This window comes from Cheilinus undulatus, linkage group 9 (assembly GCF_018320785.1).
Source record: "Cheilinus undulatus linkage group 9, ASM1832078v1, whole genome shotgun sequence".
Taxonomy (NCBI): domain Eukaryota; kingdom Metazoa; phylum Chordata; class Actinopteri; order Labriformes; family Labridae; genus Cheilinus; species Cheilinus undulatus.
The window spans coordinates 47980920-48007059 of NC_054873.1; positions in this window are offsets into that span (position 1 = coordinate 47980920).

Below are 26140 nucleotides of genomic sequence, written 5' to 3' on the forward strand. Positions count from 1 at the left end.
CTTTTAACAACTTTTTTCTGCCAATTTTTGCAACACTTCTGCCAACCTTAACCATGTTTTAAATATCGACTAATTTTGACAGTAAATTTCTGTAAAACAGCTCAAATGCTTAGTCATTCTAAAACTATTTCAATATCAAATGTTTGTGGGATGGATTTACCATTTAAAGCTAAAGGACACTCTTAAAATCTTCTTTTCTGAATTTAGTGATTTTTCAGGGGCCGGACAGGAAGCTATGGGGGGCCTGATGTGGCCCCCGGGCCGCCAGTTGATGATCAGTGATTTATACCATTTATCCCATAAAGGGTCACAGGAGGCTGGAGTGGATTCTAGCTGTCATTGGGCAAGTGGCGGGGTACACCCTGGACTGGGCGCCAGTCAATCACAGGGCTGACAGACAAGCAGCCATGCTCACAACTATGGGCAATTTAGAGTCACCTATTGACTTAACAAGCATGTCTTTAGAGTGTAGAAGAAAACCAGAGAACCCATGCATGCACAGAGAACATGCAAACTCCACACAGAAGCTGTTTCTCAAAGTCCAGGATCCTTTCTCTATGGCCTCACCTCCCGAGTCAGGAACCTTGGAGGCGAGGCCAGAGGCCTCCCTGGCAACTCTTGAACACACATTTGGAACAGGCTAGCAAGTGTGTGTGATTACGTCATAGGAAGGGTACCCATATACACGGCGGCGACAGAAAACAAAATAGGAGGAGAGCTATTAATGACTTGTACAACTTTTCACCCGGGGTCATTCAAATTATCATTTAAACATAAAATATATTATAATATCATCATAAAATCGTATTCATCATATAATATGATTATATGATGTAATCATTTTCTGTGGCTCTAATTTTACCCATCCAGCTTTACTTTAATTCCATACAATAATGATGATAACATATTTACGGTGGAAACAGGACATCTAAAAGTGTACTGAGTGCTCAAGGCCTCTGTTTCCCTCTGATATTGCCCTTTTTTTAAGAGAAGGAAAACAGTGTGCATTGTATTGTGGGTAACTCCTGTGAGAAGAGGATACACATGTGCATCCTTGGACAATCTCTGTTTGAAGGACTCAGTCCTTGGTATAATTCTGAGGATCCTCAACATTGGAAAAGTCCTCTGGCGGCAGTCAGTGACGTAGTATCCTTCAGAGAAGGGCATTGGAGGATCCTTCTTTGGCTTTGAGAAACAGCCAGAAAGACCCTGTCCAACCAGGGTTTAAACAGGGTTTTTCTGGGTGTGAGACAACAGCTCCAACCTAACCAGTTCACCCTCAAGTGCAAGTGTAGTTTAGACGTATTTGACAAAAATCCTGTAATGCTTTCTTAAAACATAGTTCTCCCAGGATTTGAGGCCAAATCAACCTCCACCTTGTGATTTCAGTGTTGGCAGATTAAAGCTTCAAAGGTTCATTATTGTATCGGCAGATAGGAAATTTCCACCACAATTTACACTGGTTATAAATTTGGCATCTAGAGGGACCAGGCCTGTTCACAGTAAAGGCAAGGCCCCTGAAAGGTTCTGTAAATGAGCCCTGCTTAGAAGCAATTTAATAATATCAACACATGAACATTAGATCTAGTCCCTGAGTTAACATATGCCTCCTGGGATGCAGGATATTGGATTTTTATGGACATTCAATATGCCAAAATTTAAAACATATTTGATCAAATACTAATTATAATAAATACACACCTTTTTATTGTTAAAGAAAGAAAGAAAGAAAGAAAGAAAGAAAGAAAGAAAGTTTCTCCAGTTCAAAGTGAGGTGTGAAAGTAGAAAGTAGAAGTTCTGGTGGTTGTCGTCTGTTTGGAGCTTCGTTCAAAATGTTCAGGGCTGATGACTGGCCACCTTAAGTGTGCTATCCCCCAGGTAACCACCTAAACCTGATGGTGCAGGTATACATTTTGAAGATATTCAAGGCTGATCTATGCTGATATGTACAGCCAATACATCAGCAGAAATTTTCAGATTTGCAGGTATGATAATTCACTCTTTAAGTTAATCTCTGCTGATCCTGCCAATACTGTAATGCACACCTAAAGAAATGTGGATTTTTGTTGCTTTATGAAGTAATATCAGGTGTTTGGATGTAAAACAATAGGTAAACATGGCTTAAATTTGGGATGGACCAGGTCTTTGCTAGCCCCAGAAAAATAAACCCCTTTTTTTCCCATCATGGGCAGCCTTAGGTGAGACCTGTTTGTTCATGCTCATTCCTTAAACTTCGAAGTGTGCTTTTAAGGACTGAAGTTTTAGGTATGAACTACATTTATAAATCAGGTTAGGTCAGGTATGGGAGCATATGCTGGTCCAGCACTTTGCGGCGTCAACCTTGGCACTGATGGCCATCGTCCAAGTCTGTGCCATGTATCTCCCTGGCGTACCCCTCCATGATGCACGCGGTCACCCTCCATGTCTGGACGAGGCCAGCGGGTCCTTGGCACCCAGTATGCAGTGAGCTGGATCAGGTCCGGAAGGGGTGCTAGGTGCCAATAAAGCACAGCTGCTGTTCCCCTATCAAGCAGCTGACCCTTCCCATCTTTGCTCTCCTGAGCATGACAGCGTTCTTGCCAATGATAGCCAGAGCATAACCTTGCAAAGCAGATGGATACGCCCGTTTCTGTGTTTCTCACTGGTGAATCCATCTTGCAAAGCTCCTGTCTGAACCGTTTGGGCCCGGTTAGAGAGTGACAGGACCAATCAGTAAAGAGGGCCAGTACTTTTGGGTGTGACGGAGTCGTGACGTAAGCGAGCAGCAACAAGAGGCCGGTGCAATTATAGCAGAAGACATTAGCGTGGATGCTGCTAGAGCGCCAGTTTTATCAGAACTTGACAACATTTCTTCGTTAAAAGAAGAACAAAGAACAGCAGTGAGTTGTTTTCTTTTCAAAAACGACAAAAGTCGTGTTCTGACATGTCTACAGTCGCCATGGTTTATGTTATGCAGCTCTCTATGAAGTTTACTCCTCCTCCACTTATCAGTTCAACTTTAAGCCAGCGTGAAAGTTTGTGCAAAGTTTGGCAAAAGCACCTAAAAAGGTGTCTGAAATAACATGTTCACAAGAATACAGCAGACATGCAACCTGAAAGCATAAGCATGAGTTCAAACTGACATTTCTGTGTAATGGTGCCGCTGGATGCAGGTGTTTTATAGTTGGAGTACAAGATGATCCCATTTTCTCTCAGTACATGATGTAGTAGATGTTAGATTAAGTACACCTAGCAACGAAACACATCCAAACAGCATCCAGGTCAGCCTCCTTCTGTCACAGACCTCACTTGAGAAGTGAAAGGTCACCTCTGATCTCTTTTGATCCTTGGCATTAGTGGCAATATTCAGCAGCATCACTCCAAACAGCCCATCTGTCTGTCTCCCTGCTCTGAACACAGACCTCTGGGAATCAGAGCATGATCGCTTTAAATCTACCAGTGCCCCCCCCCCCCTCCCCCCCCCTCCCCACCCCACCCCACCCCCACCTCTACCCCCCCACCCCCACCTCTACCCCCCTCCTGACACACACACAAACACAAAAACACAATTCCAGCCCAGGGAGATTAAGCAGCTACAGACCTATATTACTACATAATCCTTTGTTTAAAAGAATTTCTGCATCTCAAAACACAAGAGTGTCAACAACATCCTCTGCTGGATAGCATTTCAGGAAAAGAATCCAAGAGATTAGACTGATTATTATTCAACATGATTTCATATTTAGATATACTGCTGACATGCTGTGGGGGGCTGTGACAGAAATAAAATAAGACTATTGCTGTGATTGTCAGAGGGTTAGTGAAAGTACAGTCATGATGACGTCAAAGCAGTGTTTCTCAGCCCTGCTCAACCAAAGAGCCAAATTATTGAAGAATTACCTTTGCAAGAGACACAATCTAAGTGGTGAAAAGTGGCGAAAATGGGTTAAAGTGGCAATAAAAATAAGTTTAAGTGGTAAAATGGTCCAAAAGTGGCAAAGAAGTGGCAAAAATTAGTGAAAGTTGGCAAAAATGGTGAGAAAGAGTGAGAAAGAGTGAGAAAATTGATTAACAAAATGAATAACAGGTGGTAATAATGGCCAAAAAAGGTAAAAATGTGGCAAAAAACAGTAACTACAATTGGCAGAAGTGGCAAAAATGGAAAAAGGCAGCTTAAATATGCAAGAAAGGGCAAAAAAAAAAAGACAAAAAGCAGGAAAAAAGGGGCAAAAACTGTCAGAAAATAGCAAAAACTGATAACAAAAAATGAGTTATAGGTGACAGAATTGGTCAAAAAACGATAAAATGTGGCCAAAAAAGAGAGTGAAAAGCGACTTAACTGGTCAAATTGGCAAAGTTGTCAAAAAATGGCAAAAAATAGGCAAAAAATGGGTGAAAACTTGGCAAAAATGTAGGAAAAGTGGCAAAATTGACTTAAAATGAGTTACAGGTGGTAGAAATGGTGGAAAAATGGTAAAAATGTGGCAAAAGATGAGTAAAAAGAGACTAAAATGGGAAAAAGTGGCATTCAAAAGGAAAAGGGCAGCTTAAATGGGTGAGAAGGAGCAAAACATGGGATAAAATAGCAAAAAGCAAGACAAAAGAGGCAAAAACTGGCCAAAAGTGGCAAAGAAGTGGCAAAAATGAGAGAAAGTTGGCAAAAATGGTGAGAAAAAGTGGCAAAATTGATTTAAAAATGAGTAACAGGTGGTAATAATGGCCAAAAAAGGTAAAAATGTGGCAAAAAATGTGTGAAGAGAGATTAAAATGGGCAGAAGTGGTAACGTCAAAAACTGGCAAAAAAATGGGGGAAATGGCAAAAATTGATAACAAAAACTTAGTTACAGGTGGTAGAAATAGTGGAAAAAGGTAAAAATGTGGCAAAAAAAATGAGTGAAGAGAGACTAAAATGGGAAAAAATGGGAAAAAAGTGGCATTCAATGGAAAACGGCAGCTTAAATGGGTGAGAAGGAGCAAAACATGTCAAAAAATAGCAAAAAGCAAGACAAAAAAGGCAAAAACTGGCGAAAAGGGGCGAAAGAAGTTGCAAACTTGTGCTTAAAAGGTGTAATAATAGAATAAAAGTGGCAAAAAAGGAGGAAAAATTGAAAAATACGGGCAATGGAAATACACAAACAAAATGTAAAGGTTGAATATTTAAGTCAACTGCACAAGAGTGGGGAACAAACTAATTAATGGATCATTTCTTAGGTTAAAGTTGACCTTTTTTAAGGTTGTCTGGGGGAAAAATATTTCAAATAAAGAAGTTAAAGAGCTACGAATCCTCACAAAAGAGCCACATGTGGCTGTAGAGCGACGCGTTGAGTATCACTGGGTTAAAGGGACATGAAGTACAGCTAAAAAGGAGTAAAAACACTCCACTCAGCTAGGAAAGGATTCATTTGAACAGGGCTGAACGATAAACACCATTTCATCATCATACTGACATGAAAAAGCACAATGAAATCATTGGAAAGGATGCCTAAGAGGCATGAGCCAATCAGACGAGTCACCAGCAAACAGACATACTCCTCAGGTGACTTGGTGCAACTTGATTGTGACAGACGACGGAGGAGACAGAGAGATGGGAGAAGAGATGTCGAATAGTTCAGGAGGTAGAGCAGGTTCCCTGTGTGGATGCACCGGTTACAGGCTTGAATCATTATCCTGACACTGTTGGTGCATGTCCTCTCCCACTCTCCCTCCCCGTCCTTCCTGTCTCTCTTCAGCTGTCCCATCAAATAAAGGCAGAAAGCCCCCAAAATAATCTTGAAATGAAGAAAAAGGACAGCACCAGTCATTTATGATTACTCTGGATTCAGGATGTGTCACAGTCAGAGGTACTGTGGAAAAGTTGTCGAGCAGTTGTCCATCTTTCAGAGGAAATAAGACAAACCTCTATCAACATCTGCAACACAACCCATCCATCCATCCATTTTCGATACCACTTATCCCATTTGGGATCGTGCGGGGGGGTATTCTCTGGACTGGTCGTCAGTCTCTGGACTGGTAGTCAGTCAATCGCAGGGCTGACATAGAGAGACAGACAACCAGGCACACTCACACTCACACCTAAGGGCAATTTTAGAGTCACCAATTAACCTACTGAGCATGTTTGTGGTGGTGGGAGGAAGCCGGAGAGAACCCATGCAGGCACAGGGAGAACATGCAAACTCTCACTAACCCCTGCTGCCGTGCAGCCCTGAAACCCAAACATTTGATTAAAACAATGAAAAATCAGCACTATCATATCAGAAGCATTGCCGTCATTATAACATCTGTCTTTACTGAGTGAGACTTCTAAGTAACTAAATCCATTGGTTCCCAACCTGGGGTCCGTGGCCTACTTTGGGTTGGCCAGAGAGTTCAGGCGGGGTGCGATGCCCTGTGTGCTCTAAGGCTATAAAAACAAGGTTAGCACCTACTAAGTGAAATATAATAAAACACCCATGAACAGTTCATGCAGGGGTCTTTGCAAGAGCATTTGTGTTTGAGGCTATTTCATTTGGATTTAAATGATAAAACTGATCCTATTTTTTGACTGCAACGGATCATTTTTTTTGCACGTCTCTCCTGGAGGGGCTAAAATCCTCTTTAATATAAAAGTAGGGAGGGCTCAAAAGAAATACCAGATAGACTGTTTCTCATATCCTGTGAGATATTACACACGAAGTGAAGAGAAAACACATTGCACATGCTGCAAGACTCCCAAAGTCCAAGTTATAATTGCACCTCTGAATGCCTTAAAAAGTAAATGAAGGTTTTGGAGTGGACTAGTCAAAGTCTAAAGGCTAACTTTAAACAGGACTTTCATGCTGGAAAACCCTCCAACGTGGCTGAATTCAAACAATTCTGCAAAGAAGAGTGGGCTAAAATTCCTCCACAGTGATGTGAAACACTCATTGCCAGTTGTCACAAGTGCTTGCTTGCAGTTGTTGCTGCCATGGATGGGACAACCAGTAATAGGTTTTGGTGCAATGACTTTTCCACATTGGTCCAAGTAGGTTTAGGGTTTTTCATCTCCCCTGAATTAATAAAATCATCTTTAAAAACTGCATTTTAAAAGTACTCAGATTATCATTGTCTACCAAAATGTGTTTGATGATCTGAAAAATTTAAGCTTGACAAATATGTGCAAAAAAAAAAAAAAGAAATCAGAAGGGAGCAGACTCTTTGTCACAGCACTGTATGATGTTTCATTGATGAAATGCTGTGTTAGTATTAAAGGGACGTATGCTTTCCACAACTCAACTTTTGTCTCGTCAGTCCTCAGAATATTTTCCCCAAAGTCTTGGAGATTTTCAAAACGCCAAATGCGAGATGAGCCGTTATGTTCTTTTTAGCCAGCACTGGTTTTGGCCTTGGAATTCTCCCATGATGCCATTTTTCCAAGTCTCTTTCTTGTTGTTGAATCCCACCGACACAGATGTTGTTCTGGGCCTTTTTGTGACCTCCTGGCTGAGTCATCCATGAGCTCCTGGCGTCATTTTGGTAGGCTGACAACTCCAGGGAAGCTTGACCACCATTCCAAGTTTTCCCCGTGTGTGGGTAATGGCTCTCACTGTTCTCAAAACCTGAGAAAATATGTTCTAACCCTTTCCAGACTGATAGATGCCAGTGACTTTGTTTCTCATGTGTTCTTGGATTTCTTTAGATGGAGCCATGATGTGTTGCTTTTCAGATCTTTTAGTAAACTTCACTTTGTCAGACGGGTTCTGTTTAAGGGATTTCTGGATCCATCAGGTCTGGCAGTGATCAGGCCTGGGTGTAGACAGTAAAATTGATCTCAGGTTTCCAAACCTGTGGATAGTCACAGTTAATTTATGATTTAACAAGGGGGAATGATTATTTTCCCAAGACCAGGTAGGTTTGGATGTCTTTTTTCACTTAATAAATGATATCATCATTTCAAAACCTGCATTTTATATTCCCTCTGGTTACCTTAGATGAGTGTTACTCAACCCTGCTCAACCAAAGAGCCAAATTGTTGAAAAATACCTTTGCAAGAGCCACAACCTAAATGGTGAAAAGTGGCAAACGGCTTGAAGTTGCAATAAAAATAAGTTTTAAGGTGGCAAAGATGGTTAAAAAGCAGCAAAAATGGATGAAAAGGAGTGAAAATGGGGAGATAAAGTTGAAAAAGGGTCAGAAGATAGCATAAATGGCTGAGAAGTGACAAAAATGAGTTACAGGTGGCAAAAAATGGTCCAAAAGTTGCAAAAAATGAGTGAAAAGTGACTAGCACAGTCCACATTGGCGAAAATGGGCAAAAGAATAGTAAGCAAGTGGCATTTAATGGCAAAAGGTAGCTTCAATAGGTGAAAAGTGATCAAAAATGTTGAAAAAGTCAAAAAAGTTTTTCCTTTTTAAGATTTTTTGGGGAATAATATTTAAAATGAAGACATACGAGAGCTAAAAATAATCACAAAAGAGGCACATGTTGAGTGTCACTACCTTAGATGTTTGAAATCATCTCATATTAAGATAAAACCTTAACATATAAAGGCAAACACATATACTGCACAAGACTGAAGACAAAAACACAAATGCAAAGGCACAATTACGGTCCAACAGAGGGCACCTCTGCAGGAAAAATACCCGGGATCACTGGGCGTTGAAATCTCCCATTAATCCTCAGTCAACCCTCCAGGCCCGTGCATTAAACACGACTCTCCCACACTAACACAGACTGCATGGCGGCAGGCCTATCACCTCTCCCTGGCGACACGCGTCTGTTTAGACACCATTCAGGATCATCATCACTTCTCCACACTCACACTCACTCACTTGGTCGGCATGCCGGGATCAAAGGCAGCTCTGCTCTTTGCTACATCACCTACAAAGCTCAAAAATCACTTTAAACATGTGTCAGTGGGATGAATGAGACTCTCCACTGGGAATAAAGAGCCACATCAAGATACACTAGGACTAAAGAGTGTAAAAACACTTGGCTATAGTTGAAGGAAGGTCTGGGTTCAACACATCAGGAGTGATATGTTTTTATTTGATACATCAGAGCAGCTCTTCTCCTTTATTTTGTCACTCAGGTCTTTTAATGATGCAGATGCTTCCAGGGTTAGTTGATGCTACACATTCTGATTCCTCTTCAGCTGCCTGCTTGTGGTTTGGCTCTTGAAAGGTTATTTCCGTAGGAGAGGTTGAATAGTTATTATAAACGAGGTGAAAGAATTCACTCTTTGACTTGATATTCAAATGAGCTTATAGGGAGCACTTTCCTTGTCATTTTCTCCACACTAATGGACTGCTGTGCTTTATTCTGCCTCCAGACTTCACTGATTGTTTCTGAAATCTCTAACGGAGTGAATCTGCATTTAAAACGCTGCTTTCATTCCGCCCACGTTTTTGTTTTTTCCATTTTTTTTTTAGATTTTACATCAAAACAACTTTATGAGCAAACACATCATAAAACTAAATGATGTGTTATAGCGGACAGATTCCCAGCGTGAAGTACAACCAAGGATTTAGAGCGAGAGTTTGGTAGTTTTGACGTGAGGCTGTACGAGGTAAGTGTTGCCAGAGGAGATGGTGACGAGCCAATCCTCTTTTAGGTGTGGTCCCTATGAGGTCCTGGTGAAAACAGGACAGTAGATTATAATTCATGGGTGCATTTCCTCCTCATGATTTTGACCATTTTAAAAACAAATACAACAAAGGCGGCAACAAAGTTGTGAAAATCAGACCAAAACATCTCCTCACAGAGAAATATGTCAACAGGGCAACAGAAGGAACCTTTTCCTCCACCATACATGCTCCTACAAGCTGCTTTATCTCAGCTTTTGTAGTTACCTGTTGCTGTTGTTGTAAAATGGGGCCTTGGCTGCTTGGAAGGCATCCTGCAATTATCCTGTGCATCACTGAGGCTCTAGTGCTGTGATCAAATGGAGGCCTGGGGGCCACATCAGGCCCCCCACAGCTTCCCATCCGGCCCTCGGAACATTATTGAATTCAGAAAATTTGAGAAGAACAAAATGTTGCATGCATTTTTTCTAACCTCCTGAGACCTGAGCCTTTGTGAGGAGATCATTTTTAGTTTCTCCCACTTATTTGGGATGACTACTGTCTGATAAGTTAATACATCAGCCTTTTTGCCATTTCTTGGAAATGTTCCTTTCTAAAACCCAAACAAATTCCAAAAAAATCAAATTAAAACCACCTAAAATTTATCTGAAAAGTCAGAAGCATATCTTTAAGGTATCCCATAAAAAGTACCCAAATATTTCTTTAGTCTTCAAATCTTTCAGTGAAACTTCCTCATAAAGCCTTACCCCCAGTTTCCATATATAGCGTGCGCGCCGCAGAACACCGGCAAATCGTACTGCGGAGCACTTCGCTCCCTCTCTAGTCGATCAGAGCATTTCCGTAGCCGGCCACTGCCAAACCTCAGAAATTCACTGTCGTTCAGAAAGCACCAACCATGGAAGTCACAAGCTTAAAACATCCAGTTCTTTCAAAACAAAACACAATGCACGCACTCCTGATCGTAAATCATCACTATATCAACATTATGTCTCATCCTGCAGCGAGAGCAAAGGGTCACAGAGAGGTCAGTGGGTCACAGAGCTACAACGGTGCCATTGACGAGGAAACGTTCACTTTTGGGGATATTTAGCCGAAGAATTTCACATAAAACCACAGATCCTTTAAGCAAACATTAACCTTTTAACTTCCTAATGTACTCACTCAATGGAGGAAGCAATAATATCATGGACTTATACTGGAAAGGATGATAAATTAACCCCAAAAGGTAAAATAGTCCGCTGTTGACATGCTATTCCTGCGTGAACTCGCAGTTCTCCTGTGATCTCTTCCTTGCTTGCACGCTGCGGCGCAGCACTCTAGACTCACTTCCAGTGGGTGAGGTCACTCGCCTTTTGGTTGGAGCAAACCAGCGGTGCTTCAGTGCGCGGCACGCACGCTGTATATGGAAATTCAGGGTTATAATAATAAAATAATAATAATAAAAAATCCCCATAAATTCCATGCAAATTCATAACAATGTTCAAACAAATTCTTTTAATATAAAAGCAAATTAACTCTCAATTTCTTGGCAAAATCCAGAAATGGTCAAAAACATTCTCCAATATCCCATGAAAATGACGGAAACATAAAAACAAAGAAAAAAACCCTGAAATTTTCTAAGAAAATTCCTGAAAATTTTACCGGACAATCCCAAAACCCAAATTCCCAATCCAGTCTCCCCAAAATTTGGAAATAAATTTCCAATATTTTCCTAAAAATGCAAAAAAAAATACAAAAAAAAAAAAAATAAAAAAAAAAAAAAAAAAAAAAAAACAACAACAACAACAACAACAACAACAACAAAATAATAATAATTATAAATAAATAATACAACAAAAAGAAAAAAAAAGAAAAAAGAAACTCTCCAAAATTTACAGTATCCCACAAATTAACATAAAAAACTTGATAACTTCCAAGCAAATTCCATAAAACATCCAAACAGCAAATTATTCCAGCATTCCAAGCACATACCATAAAGTTGAATGGACATTATTTTGCACAATAATCTCATAGATTCTAATACCAAAACTGATAACTGTAATGTAGGAAGCTAAAACTGTAATGTCCTCATTTGTGGAGGCAGGGTCTTAGGAGGTTAAAGATATGCTTTTCCACTTATCATGCCAAATCATGGGAGAGCTTTCTGGGGCACAGCCAACTGGGGGATCATGGAGATGGCAAAATTGGGCAAAAAGTTGCAAAACAAAGTCAGAAATGGGCAAAAATTGGTAAAAAGATGGCCAAACAATTGGTTTAAATTGGCAAGAATGTGCTGTCTCCATTTCAAATGAATTGATTTTAATTGTGTAAAAGTAACATAATAAAACTGTGTTCAAATAAGTTGGTTTGAAATGTGTTAAAATAACGTAAAAAAATGTGTTAAACTAAAGTGATTTTAATTATGTAAAAGTAATCTTAAAAACGAGTTCAGGCTAGCTGATTTTAATGTGTACCAGGAACATAAAAAAATTGTGTTCAAATGAGAACCACATACTGCCCTGTCTGAGCATGTGCAGGGAGAAACCGCCATTTTGTCCTTTCCTGGTTAGGATTTACACTTTTCCAAGGACATTTTCAGTGCTGCAATTACCCACCTGTTTGGGATTTACTGTTTTTGGTGGTGAAGCTTGTGTCAGGAAGTTAAATGAGTTTACGTTCTAAGTATTTTTTAAACACATATTGCTGTTTTTATAAGGTTATAGCCAGAGATATCAAGACGTAGCTAACACTTGGTTATTACTCAAATTATTTGAATTAAGACAAATCTGCAGTTTTCCCAGAATGCCTTTGGGCACTAAACCTCTATGCACGCAGTTTGCTGCTGCTGTCGTGGCCAGGACACTCTTGAAAAAGAGATTTTTTATCTCAATGAGGTTTTCTTCTGGTTAAATAAAGGTTAGATAAAATAATTAAACAGAATGCACCATGAGTGAAGTTGCCATCTCAATTAAAGAGGTCCCACCTATAGGGGGCAGTGTTACTGTTGTAAAATGTCAATACCTGTTAGATGGCAGATTGACTTTGATGAAACTTAAGCTACTGACTCAGTGGATCACCAACAGTCACTGCTGCAAATGATTGTGCAGGCTGATCCCCTTTAGGTGAAATGATAACATAAAAAGCTTTTATAAGTGAGTACTATTTGACATCATAAGGTAAGCAGTTACCTATGATGATAAATATACCTCTAATTTGTTGAGCTAAAACTATAGGTAAATTAATTTGGAATTACTTAAAAATAATACGTTGAGTCAACTTAAAAAACATATGTGGAATCGAGGCAAATTTCTTTTGTGCAACTGCTAAAATTGATAAAATTGAGTTAATTCAACTCCATTCATCTGAGTCTGGTTAACCTAGGTTTAGTTGGCTTTTCTTAAAAAAATTTAGCACCTTCTACACAAAATTATTAAGTTAAACTTACCTGTATTATTCATCTGAGATTACTTAAAAACATTAAAAAAATATATATTGAGATCTAAATAAACATATTGTGTGCAATCTGCTGCCTCAATTTTATTGAGTAGTTATGGTGTATCTTTTTTTACAGTGCACAGGAAGGGAGGATAGATCATCACTGGGTAATCTAGCAGCCTTTAATGAGAGAAAGCAGCTCACTAAGTCTACTAGTGAGCTCATCTCAGCAGACAATACATTTCAGAGAGGATCAGACCAGGCAGGAACTCTCAGCACTACCTCCTGTCTTTTCTGTGAGTCTCGGATTTTTCAGCCTCAGTCGGACATGTTGTCAGAGCTATGAAACCACACAGCGTCTCTCTCAACAGAAGCAGTCTGTCGATCGGATCAATGGAGGATTGTCATCCTTGAGAAGTTTTCTGACTCTTACCTGTGTAAAAGTTAAGGCCCTGTTCTTCTCTTGTTGGCTCCTTTAAATCAATAAAACCTTCTGTTGTGCTGCTGGACAAAGCAACATAAAGTGTTTGAAAGCAAGTTGATTTAAGAAGCATGGATAGGTACAGACTTTTTCTGTAGTAGCCATAATAGCTGAAAAGGAGAAGTGAAAAAAGGAGACCAGGCTGGATATACTCAGAGACCGTATACAACCTCGCTTTAAAAGAGCCAAACTATCCCTTTAAGAGCTTTAGCCAACTTTTATTCCTCTGTATGGAGGAGATGCCACAAAGCGAGGTTATAAAACATAACTTCTTTTGTGTTCTCCCATCGATATCAATGCTTTTAAGTGACAACAAGATTATCCGTGTCATCTTTGTTGATCCCTCAGTGGTTTTGGAAAGCTCTTACAAAAGGCTCGTCTCAGCCTTGTTTTCGGTCGATGCTTTCCTGCAGAGATGCTTCGATTTCGGAGCCCCATGTTTGAGACGTGTTATCTGCCACAGAAGGGTGTAACCTCCTTTATTTTCAGTGTGTGCTTCACTAAAGCACAGTGAGAGAGTTATCAGACAAATATCCATCATTTCAACTAATCAGATGATCAAAATGAAAAGTGGGGAGCATCAATAATAGGCTGGGGGAAAACAAGTTTTAATTTGTGGTGATAGGAAAATAAACAAAAGAATAATGTGCAGGCAGTTGTTATCACATGGAGTGTTATTAAGGCGGGACATATAGAGTAGGGATTGATTGAGTTATACTGCACAGCTACATCCATCCCGGGGCGAGCTGCATGAATCATTTCCCGGAGAAATATAAAACGCTGACGTACAGGAAACATCTTCATTATGAGAACCTAGGTGGAGTTTGATTGAAGCGAAGTTTCCACCCAGGATTGTTATTGCAGAAATGTCACAATTTCCCTGTAGATAGTCAACGATAGTCAAGGAGGAAACCAAGATCATTTCTGCTTAAATTATCACAGCAGTGCACACTAAACCCTAAATAACTGTGAGGTATTTTACAACCAGCTCCAAAAAAGTTGGCACGCTGTGTAAAATGCGTTGATTGCCAGATCTCATGGAACATAAACAGCATATCAGATGTTAAAAGCGAAACATTTTACCATTTCATGAAATTATTAGCTCATTTTGAAACTGATGGCAGCAACACATCTTAAAAAAGTAGGGACAGGGCCGTGATTACCATCGTGTAGCATCCCCTCTTCTTTTAACAACAGTAAACGTCTGGGAAGAGAGTTGCTGGAGTTTTGGCAGAGGAATGTTGTCCCATTCTCGTCCGATGTAGGATTCTAGCTGCAGCAGTCCTGGGTCTTCTTGGTTCAGCACCCAGACTCTTCTCCCGTGAAGCCATGCTGTTGTGACGGATGTGGTATGTAGTTTAGCACTGTTTTGCTGAAATAGTCAAGGCCTAACCTGACACACCAGAAGGATTCGTTTCACATATCCATCTGGGAAAGCTTCAATAGGAAACGTTTGAGAAAAGGCAGAGGCTTTGAAAAAAAACTTGGAGTATGATTGGGTGAACGTTATGTCTATCACATCTCTACGGGCCAATCAGAGCAACAAAACATAAGACGTAGGCGCTATTGAGCTCAGGTGCACAGCTACTGAGGAATAACACGAAACATGGGGACTATAGACATGTAAGTACTCGACTTTTGTTGTTTTTGAAAAGAAAACAACTCACTGTTGTTCTTTGTTCTTCTTTTAACAACGAAATGTTGTCAAGTTCTGATAAAACTGGCGCTTTAGCAGCATCCACGCTAATCTCTTCCGCCATAACTGAAAGAGACACCTAACCTTACAAAGCAGATGGATTCGCCTGTTTCTGTGTTCCTCACTGGCAAATCCATCTTGCAAAGTTCCCATCTGAACCGTTTGGGCCCGGTTAGAAAGTTACAGGGCCAATCAGGGAAGAGGAGCAGTACTTTCAGGCACGGCAGAGTCGTGACATAAGCAAGCAGTAACAAGAGGCCGGTGCAGTAATGGTGGAAGAGATTAGCATGGATGCTGCTAATGCGCCAGTTTAATCAGAACTTGATGACATTTCTTGGTTAAAAGAAGAACAAAGAACTTCAGTGAGTGGTTTTCCTTGCATTCTGTTTCTATTTATATTTTACAGAATGCCCCAACTTTTTTGGAATTGGGGTTGTACAGTTGAAACTATATCTGAAGCTGTAGATCAGTGATACTCAGCGTGTGGATCTAGAGCCACATGTGGCTCTTTTGTGATTATTTGTGGCTCTTATATGCCTTTTTAAAAAAGTTATCACCCAAAAACCTTAAAAACTTTTTGCCCTTTTCAACATTTTTTGTGACTTTTTCACCCATTGAAGCTCCCTTTAGCCATTAGATTCCACTTTTTTCCTTTTTTTTTGCCCATTTATGTCACTACTTTTTGCCACTTTTATCCCATTCTTAACCTTTTTCAAAAAAAAAAAAATTGCCACTCTTTGCCCATTGAAGCTACCTTTATCCATTAAATACCACTTGTTTCCTATTCTTTTGCCACTCTGGACTGCTTTTTGCCCATTCTAATCACTTTTAACTCATTGTTTGCAGCGTTTTTGCCACATTTTGACCTTTTCTGGCCACCTATAACTCATTTTTTGTCACTTCTCACCCAGTTTTACTTCTTTCTGACCCTTGTTCAACTTTACCTCCCCATTTTCACTCCTTTTCATTCATTTTTGCTGCTTTTTAACCATTTTTTAAACTTATTTTTATTGCTACTTCAAGCCATTTTGCCACTTTTCACCACTTAGATTGTGGCTCTTGCAAAGGTATTTTTCAACAACTTGGCTCTTTGGTTGAGCAGGGTTGAGTAACACTGCTGTAAATAGTAGGAGCTGAATGTATGTGTTTACGTCCCGTACTGGGGCATTAAGTCTTCTGAAAAATGTGTCTGAGAGGAGAAAAAGGCAATCACACACGGAGTCTCCATTCCAAATGGTGGTAATTTTCCTGCCTGTTTGCCGAACCAAGGCGAAGAAGCAGACACAACAAAACACACAAAGAAGAAGAGTACAATATGGCAGTGAGATGACACAGCGGAGCCAGGAGACCTGCCTGCACCTTTGAATCAGTTCTGTTGGGAAATTTGAGTATCAGAGTGAAATATGTCATTGGAAATAGGTCAAAGTTTTCATAGAATAAAAGCATCGCCCAGATGTGCCAATCACCAGAGCTGGGCAAAAGAAAACAGCTGTCCAAACAGTCATTCATGCTGTCTTTGAAAGGCAGAGAGTGCCAGAGACATTAACAATAAAGCCAATGAATTTTTAAGGCTGTGCACGGAGTAAAGTGCTCGATACAGTGACAAGCAGGGATGGGAACGATGACTTTTGTAGATAGAGACACCTTATTAATGCTCTTTATCAATCTGAGTCTTGACTTTCCATTATCGAAAAATACCAATGGACAAAGCAACCCATTTTTACCAGAAGTTATAGAGGTTAAATTAAAATGTTCACTATCTGATCCATCCATACATTTTCAACACTACTGATCCTGTTTGCAGGCCCCTGGTTAGACAGTGACAGGACCAATCAGTGACGAGGCGCAGTATTTTCGGGTGCGGCGGAGTCGTGACATGTGCAGACAGCAAGATGAGGTTGGTGCAATTATGGCGGAAGACATTGGTGTGGATGCTGCTAAAACGCCAGTTTTATCAGAACTTGATGGCACTGCTTCGTTAAAAGAAGAACAAAGAACAGCAGTGAGTTGTTTTCTTTTCCAAAACGACAAAAGTTTACAGTCGCCATGGTTAACGTTATGCAGTTCCCTATGGAGTTTACTCCTTGGTAGCAGCTACGTCACGTGTTTTGTTGCTCTGATTGGCCCGTAAAGATGTGACAGAACGTTTATCCAATCACCCTCCAAGTTTTTTTCAAAGGCTCTGCCCTTTCCCAAACACTGTCTATGGAAGGTTTACCAGATGGATCTGGCATGTCAGGTTACCATGCTGCTGCTGCTGCTGCTAGCAAAGCTTCACCTCCTCCACCCCAGCCTCCTCCTTCATAGCATAAAGCTTGTTGCACACTCATGTTAACTAATGATAATTCTACTGTATTCAGCATGCATTCTCATAAATGCATCTATCTAAATGTGGATTTCTAGCCATATGGTCCCTGCAGAGTCAAAGCATCCTGCTTGATTCACCCGGGAGCATCTTTAGAGCAGAGCCTTCTCTGCCAAATAAAACTGTATATTTACTGTGCAATAAAATGGTAAAATGTACAACAGGAGTGTCCCTGACTGAAATATGAGGATTTTTGCTTTGTGATTAATTATATATGAAGAGTTTGAGTGAGTTGGGCTGTTTATGAAGCAGAAAAGCTGCTACATTAAGATGCTTGATGCTTCAAAAATCGATAAAAGGTCAGAGTTCATGCATAAAGGCAGTTTGATGCCCCATAACACTCTTGGTATGCGTTTGGCCATTTAACACAACATGCTGTTCCTCAGATATGACTTAACTCCCACCATTTGACCTCATTCTGACTTTGGACCATCAAACGAGGAAACTCGGTTGCATTTCTGCAGCCAAAAGTGATTTTTTGATGTGGGTGTGAAGAAGCTCGAGGGTGTAAGACTTTTAAAGTTTGCTTTTTTGATTAAACACACATTGCATGTGCAAAGTAAAGTTATTATCATATTATAGTATCCATTTATGGTGCTGCAATCACTTACAGCACAGGTGTCAAACTCAAGGCCCGGGGGCCAAATCCGGCCCATGGAACAGTTTAATCCGGCCCGCAAGATGATCTCATATTTCTGATCTAACTGGCCCATCAGTCTGAGGTCTGCAGATTTCCTCAAGTATAAAAATGTGAACTTATCCTTGATGATTTAACATTTCCTTGTTAAGTCACAAAATCTGAAAAATTAAGGAGTAAAAATATTTAGATAAGAAGTCAGGAATATGGGAAAAGAAATGACTTTGTGTTTTAATTTCACATTTTCAATTTAGCATCTCACAATAGGACTCTATTTTCATTTCATACTTCGAGCATTTCAACTCATAATTTTGACTTCTCATACAATATTTTGAGCTTTAAGATTAATAATTCTAATATTTAAGTGATATTTTGACCTTTAAAACCAATTATTTTGTATTCGATCTCATATTTTCAACTCCAGACTTCTACATCATAATATTGTTTGACCTTTTAGACTCACAATTTAAAATTTTGAATCATATTTTGACTTTTGATGTCATGATTACAAATTTTATTTCATATTTTGACCTTTTAAACTCGTGATTTTGTCTTTCTTTCTAATAAATTAGCCATTAAAAAACTTTATTTTTCAATTTCAATTTCATGTTTTGACCTATTTGACCTAATAAATTTACTTTTCTCAGATTGTGAGCCTTGAAACTTATCTTTTTATCTTTTTTAATGTCAAAATCGTTTACCATCATTTTTATTTTATTTTATTTTATTACTGCTGAGATGAGGTTGACAGTTTCTGGTTAAAAAGGTGACCCTGCGAGGGCCTCAGGTCAGACCTGAATCCAGAATCCGACCCCTGCTGTGATTGAGTTTGACTCCCCTGTGTTATAGTGTCTATTTATGGCGCTGCAATCACTTACAGGCAGCACAAGTCACTTTGACTGCTTGGCATAGTCGTTAAAGGCTCAAAACACGGCCTTTTTGGTAGCATCTCCATGCAGAAATCACTTCTTGCCCCCCATTTGGAGTGATTTCCTAAATATGCCAGAAACTTTAGGATCCATTTCTGATGCATTTTTACCTCCGTCAAGGAGGTTATGTGATCGGGTGGGTTTGTTAGTTTCTTAGCAACGTAACTCAAAAAGTTATGGACAGATTAAATTTTGGGACTGATCCGGATCACCGCCTGGATCCAGGAATTTTTGAAAGGATTCTTCACTATTGGGAGATAGGGCTGATGGTGGAGGTCTGCGCTCTCTCAGTGCTTTTCTAGTTTTATTTGTGTCCAAGAAGAGTTACTGTCAGATCTTGTCTAAGTGACTTTTATGTAACCCTGAATCAGATGGGCTTACTTAAGAAACATGTGACTTTAAGGTGCAAACATGTTAATATGTCCTCTCAACAGTGGTTTACATTTATCACGATTGTGTGTTTTCCCAAGTCAAGCATAAATGAGTGCAGATTTTTTTTCCATCAGACAAACAAATACAAAAAGTCCCCTGTTTTCCCTAATCACCAGCTCTACTCCGCGAGTCTTTGTGGCTCCCAAACTCAGACGCTGCTGTCATGAAACGTCTAAAGTGAAGCCACACAGAGACCTGTTAGGAGGTGGTGGAAAGAGATTTCAAAGATTTAGGATAATGGAATAATCACGATGAAGAAGCCGAGCAGAGCAGAGTCATGCAAGAACAGTTGAGGCAGCGTTGGATCCCATCAATACAATCAGCTGCACGTCGGTTACAAAACAGCGCAGGCCTCGCTGCCTTTCACACAACCTACAATCAAAAGCAATCTCACTTTTGATTACGATGCATGGATTTTTGTACCAGGGGCTCTGAGGGAGGGAGACAATAACAATGAGGAAGCCTGAAAACGTAGAATATAGACAAGATCAAAATAGAAGAGTGACTTTTGGTGTTATGAAAGATGAAAAAAGCATTCAAATCAGCTCCATTCACACCCTTATCTATGCATGAGATATGGTAACCTTTGAAGTCATTTTACAGTCATTATAAGCAGCACTGCGATATGTTCCACACATGATTATGATTTATTATTCCTCCCCAGGGCTGTTCTCATGTGTGTATAGATTACATATGCTGCAGTTTATGTGCGTATAATTCCACTGATGTGTATCGGTGCTGTATGCTGTCTGAGCAGTATGTAATAGTGTTGTCACAGAGGTGTGGAGAGAGCTGCTGGGGGGCTCAGTGAAAGGGGGGTCAGAGCCCGTGGGTGGTCATGGAGGTGAAAAGGTCGCTGCTGAGTGTAGTCTTCACCCACGGGTCCTAAAAGAGGATCTGTTTGTCTCAATCATCAAAGAGTGAGGAGGAGTTAACGGAGGGCTGCTTCAGCACACAAGAGGCTGAGCGCAGTCATACTATATGTTGGACAACTCTGACTTCCTGCTTTCAGCATCTTCTATCTCACTTGCCATGTGTCTTTTGGACTTCATCGCCCCAGTGTTTGTGACTTTGATGAAAATATGATTTTAACAACCTTCTTTTCCACAGCTATGATAAACAGGTAAAAAGCTAAAACTGCATCTTTGGTCATTAAACCTAAGAAAATGTGTGTTTAGGTTTACTTGACTGAATGAGGCAGGTCTAAGATGTTAGTGGCTGCCAAATATAAAAAAAAAAAAAAAAAAACTGTGGGGAGCATGCAGACTCATAGTACTAGCTGCTGTTGCTGCAGAACAGTCATGCTCTTTCTGGTTGTTTCAGCTTTGGTGTAGCAGTTGGGTCTCTGCAGGATCACAGCTTAATTGTCATTGCAGTCAGGAACACTCACGTCATATATTTGACCATTTATTGCAAAATGGATCTGCAGTTTTACTTGGCTGTGAAGGCTCTGCTCTAAAGATGCTCCCTGGGTTAGTCAGGCAACATGCTTTGACCTTTAAGGGAGCACATGGCTAGAAACACCCATATAGATAGATACACTTATGTCAGTGCATGTGCATGAAAATTAGTGCACCAAGAATTTATCCTAGTAGCATGGAAGTGAATATGAGGGTGCAACAAGCTTTCGGTGAAGAAGAGGAGGCTGGGGTGGAGGAGGTGAAGCTTAGCCTGCAGCAGCAGTGTGGTGCATCAGCATTAATGCAAGCAGGTATTAATAAGGAAGTCATATCTAAATGGACCAGAGTATTGAGCAGTGATTGGCTGTGAGCAGCTGGGTGTATGACTTCTGAGTCCTGCATTAACTAACACTAAGCTTCATTTCACTGTGCATGTTAACAAAACAGGACTTCTGTGTCCTGTCAATTTAAAAAGTCATGCTATCTCTCAGCCACAACAGGAAAATGGTGAAAAGGGGGTATTTTCATGGAAGTTGTGGAAATTTATTTGTGATTTCAGGGCTATCTGACTAGGATTTTAAAATAATTTTCAAGGAAATTTCAAGGAATTTGTTCATTTAAGAGAATTTCCCAGCATTTTCATGAAATTTGGGGGCAAAATTTGTACATTTTTGGGGAATAAAACCAGACTTTTTGGTTTTTTTTCAAGAATTTTCATATAATTTTTGTGGAGTTTTTGTACAGGAATGTTAAGGCTTTATGATAAAATTTCAGTGTAAATTTTTGGGAATACTTCCATGCATTTTTGGGCACCTTTTATGGAACACTGCAAAAAATAGGGTTAAATCTTTTTTACAGGAATCTTAGGTTATGTCTTTGAAATTTAAGGGAATTTGTGTTAATTTTTGAACAGAAAATATCCAAGAAATCTGAAACTTTCAGTGGAAATTGTGTTTATGCTCGGACTTACCAAGTCCTTGTATTCTATCTGTGGATATCTGTGGACATCATTAGAAAAAAAAAAAAAAAAAATCTTTTCTAGTCAAATAAAATGCAGAGCTTTTAAAATGATCAAGTCAGATTGATCCTGAATAAGTTGGAGAAACTAAAAATGCATTCACAACAAAAGCTTAAGTCTCAGGAGGATAAAACAGTGATATTGATTTTACAGTTTGGCTTGTTGTGTTCACTTTTGCCTGTCAGTAGTGTCTAAAATAAAAGGGTTTTTAACTGACTGAAATTCAGCTTTTTCATTGAGTAATCTGAACTAAAATGTTTAATTGTAAAAATGACTAAAATGTGATTAAACATCGTAAACATTAAGGCTAAGACTTAATCTTAAAAAGCTGCCAAAATCAGCACGTGCACTCTCTATACGTGTCACAACTCTTATTTCATACTTTCAGCATCTCTCTATCTTCCTCACCCTCTACCTCTCGGACTCCCTCACCCCGTCCTCCCCCCTCTCCCCCTCTGAGTGGGATTTGTGATCTAAGATCAGTGCGGCTGTAATGCCCTTCTCAGTAGACTGACAGATGATACAGCCTGCCCTTTGGGCTCCAGCCGGAATGGCTACAGATCAATACCAGGGCTGGCTGCCTGTCAGCATTCACACACTCGCTCTCACACACCACATACACTCTCAGCATTCACGTGCAAGGCTAGCATCAAAGCCCATCTGAGCTGACGGGCATTTGCCAGAACAGGACCTGGATGTGTGCAGCCCAGCAGGAGGGGGCATTCCCGGGATAGTTCCCAGGCTGGACGATGACGACGCTCAGGAATTTGGGTTCCTCCGGCTGTTCAAATGAAGCAGTTTGGATGGACGAGCTGAATGACTGAGCGAACAAAGCAACAGGTTGAGGAAATAATGGAGAGGTTGGAGAGTGTGTGACGGGGTCACGGTGGCTGTTTAACCTCTGTGTGGCCACGTGTGTGTGGTCAACTGTGAGTGACAGCTTATTGAGCTCTGTGGTGCTAATTGTGGTTTTGGTCTGGCTCTATTTACTGAAAATGTTCAGTGCAAGTAGTGGACTAAATATACTGAATGGAAGGCATTTTAATCCAACACAACAACCTTGTATCTCAATTTAACATGGGTGTAATTGTCTAGAACATTTGATGATATGTTGTGGTCAAAGAAATGTCTCTATTTAAATTTGTACACACAGTTATGGATTTTCAGCATGTGTGGTGTTCTGATGGCTGCTTGTAGTACATTTGTAATTCATGCTGCATTGACCAATGACTTTTCAGCTGTCTAAATAGGAATACCATAACTGTGCAGGTATTATCCTGTTTCAGACGGGGTGAGCGTTTGCTGCGTGATGGCGGCAGTGTGTGTCATGGCATTCATATCAGAGGTGTGTGTGCTGCTCTGTCTCCATGCTGTCACAGCCCGGTCTTTCTCCATAAGTTTCACCTCAATAAATCTCCCTGCAAAAGACTGGATTTATTGCATAGCAGAGCTAAACTGTTGAAATTTCAGAATAAAAGCAGTCTTTACAAATGAGTTTCTCTGCAGAAATGCTTTTACTTTGAAAAGCACTAAATCTTCCCTGCAGCATATGACTTGTGGCCTTTATCAGGGTCATCCAACAGACACACTGCAAACATAGTCTACCAATGTGGAAATACATATGCACAAAAACAAGGTAAATATTGTTCTCAGTTTATCAGCATCCTGTCTTTTTAGGCCAGGAGATGTGCAGAGTTTGCAGCAAAATTACTTGTATTTCCAAATGTGGTGGACTTGCCTCTATTAAAATGGCGTCGACACATGGAGAAAACAATGAAGAAGACGTTCAGTCCAAGTGACTTCCGGTATTACAAGACAAGATATGGCGGCAATTTCCGACTTGCGGTGTGAGGTGGAGGTCCTCGGCTGCATCCAGGTAGCCTTGAAAAGAAGGTGGCTTAAATATCTCAATCGCCCCCTAGTGGCTTGCTGTAGTATAGGGATTTAACTGTGGGAACAGGGACTGATTTCATTGCCTAAAAATGAGGAACATTTCAAAGAAAGTACAATTATTTAGACAAAAATGTTTATTTTATTCTGTTTATTTAACACCCCAGCCCTCACAGTGTCTGCATAGACAAAATCTGGCCCTTGTACAAATGGGGTTGATTACCCCTGCACTAGGGTCTTGTTAACTGTACTTAGTGACTGAGATTTGGTGGGTCCCAAAAGATTTTTAGGTTTCACTTTGGGAAAGGATGCTTGGAAGAATGTGTATCATGATGTTATTTCACCCTGCCTGGAAGCAAACTGCAGGCTTTACTGGAAATAAAGTGAAATAAAGTGAAATAACCATCTGTTTCCAAACGTATATATCATATATCATGGGGTAATGGATGACGATTAGTTAAAGGTTCTGAGACTGAAGAAAATGTAAATCAAACAGGTAAAATTAATTTCAACAAACATGACATGCTTTCCTTTGCTAGCATGAGCTAACTTTGTTTTAAAAGAGCAAGATTTAAGGAATTAAGAGTGAGACTAAATGAAAGGTTAAGCTGGACTCTCTTTGCAATAAGGCCGTGATGAGCTGCTCAACATCAGTCTGCACTCAGGCACGGACGGGGAGAATAATTACTCTCCTGGCTGGAGAAATTAGAAATCTCTCTCCACATCTTGCATCATTCTTGTTCATTATCACACAACTGCAATGAAATGCAAACGTGCTGAAATGCTCCTCAGGTAAATCCTAAAGAAAAGGCCTGCTTTACTTATCCTTTTTACATTTGTATTCATGTAGCGGCATGGATCATTGAAACACATTGTTATGAAACAGCAATTCATATCACCCTACATGCAGCCACTGATGCAAACACGCAAACAAAATGTTTCATTATTTATTTCTTGACAATGACGATTGTTGTAGAGGAACCAATTTCATGTCAAATGGAGGCTGAGGGAAACCCAAACTGAATTACTCATCCTTTCTGTGAGTACAATGCATCTCTGTGCTTGCTCACACCATATTTCCAAACATAACCAATCTGCATTGACCTATGCAAATGCACTGTGTCCAAGAAGGAGACGGGATTGCCATTGTTCCATCGTGCGTTGCGTCACTGAGCCTTGCCACATAAATAAAAATGAGATGTATAAATAATGCAAGCACAGATTTGACACCCCCACACTCTACTCATCTGCCACCCCCTCTCTCAAGCAGGAGGTAATTTATTGTCTCCCACTGCCATGGCAGAGTCAATCAATAGCCAATTAAAGACAAGCATATAAGGCCCCTGGTGGCTACCGGTGCATGTGGTGCTGGTTGGCCAGGGAAATAAATATGTAAATGGTTCACTGGTGAAATAGTCAGTCAGTATCTCTCAGCAAACACAGTAGGAGGGGTGTCAATAACATCACGTACACAAACACACACCGTCTCCCTCCGAGTGCATTAACCTTCCTGTACCACGCTGCCACTGCTGGTCAGAGGGGCCCAAAGGAGCTGTTACCAAAGGCTGAAGGGTTGTGAGACACTTGTGTGCGTCCTTGACTGCCAATATAATTGAATGATGCCCAGGGTGAAGGGCACATCATTATGTAACATGCATAGATTTGCAATTTTTATGGATTCTAATCATCATATAGGATGATGATTCCAAATGCACAGGTGTTAGTTTTAGGACATCATTCATACTATTCATGCAAAAGCATTTCAAAGTGCTTTACAGAAAAAAAAACCCTGCACATTGAGAGCATTAAGAGACAGCAACAAGACACATGAAAGTTAGTTAGATTAAATACTAAATAAACTGGACTACAGTTGAGCAGGGTTGGGCAATACTGTTTTGCACTTTGTGCTGATGGCATTATACCCCTGCATTATAAAACTAAAAGGGATCATGCATTTCAGTGCAGTCAGGTGCTACAATCCATTTTTTTTGAACAAGCCTATGGTAGAATATTCTACACGTCTGTGCATAAACTCAAAGAAAAATGTTTGTTTAACTTTCTGCGTGCTTTAATCTCTGCAAATGAGCCTGCTGTGTTAATACTGAATGAGCCTGTGTTATGTTACTACTGGCATCACATTTCCTGATGTGGGCTTTCACAATAAAAGCACTCAAATAAAAATAATTTCGGACTTTTATTGGAAATAGCAATGCTATGGCTATAGTCAGGACAGGCCAGTGTTGCAAAAGTCCAGGCCATGGCAGAAATAACACAAGAGACAATATTAATACCAGTTTAAGGCCCACCAATATCATGCGGTGATTATATAAGCCTGGTTCCAAGACTGAAAGTCCAGTAG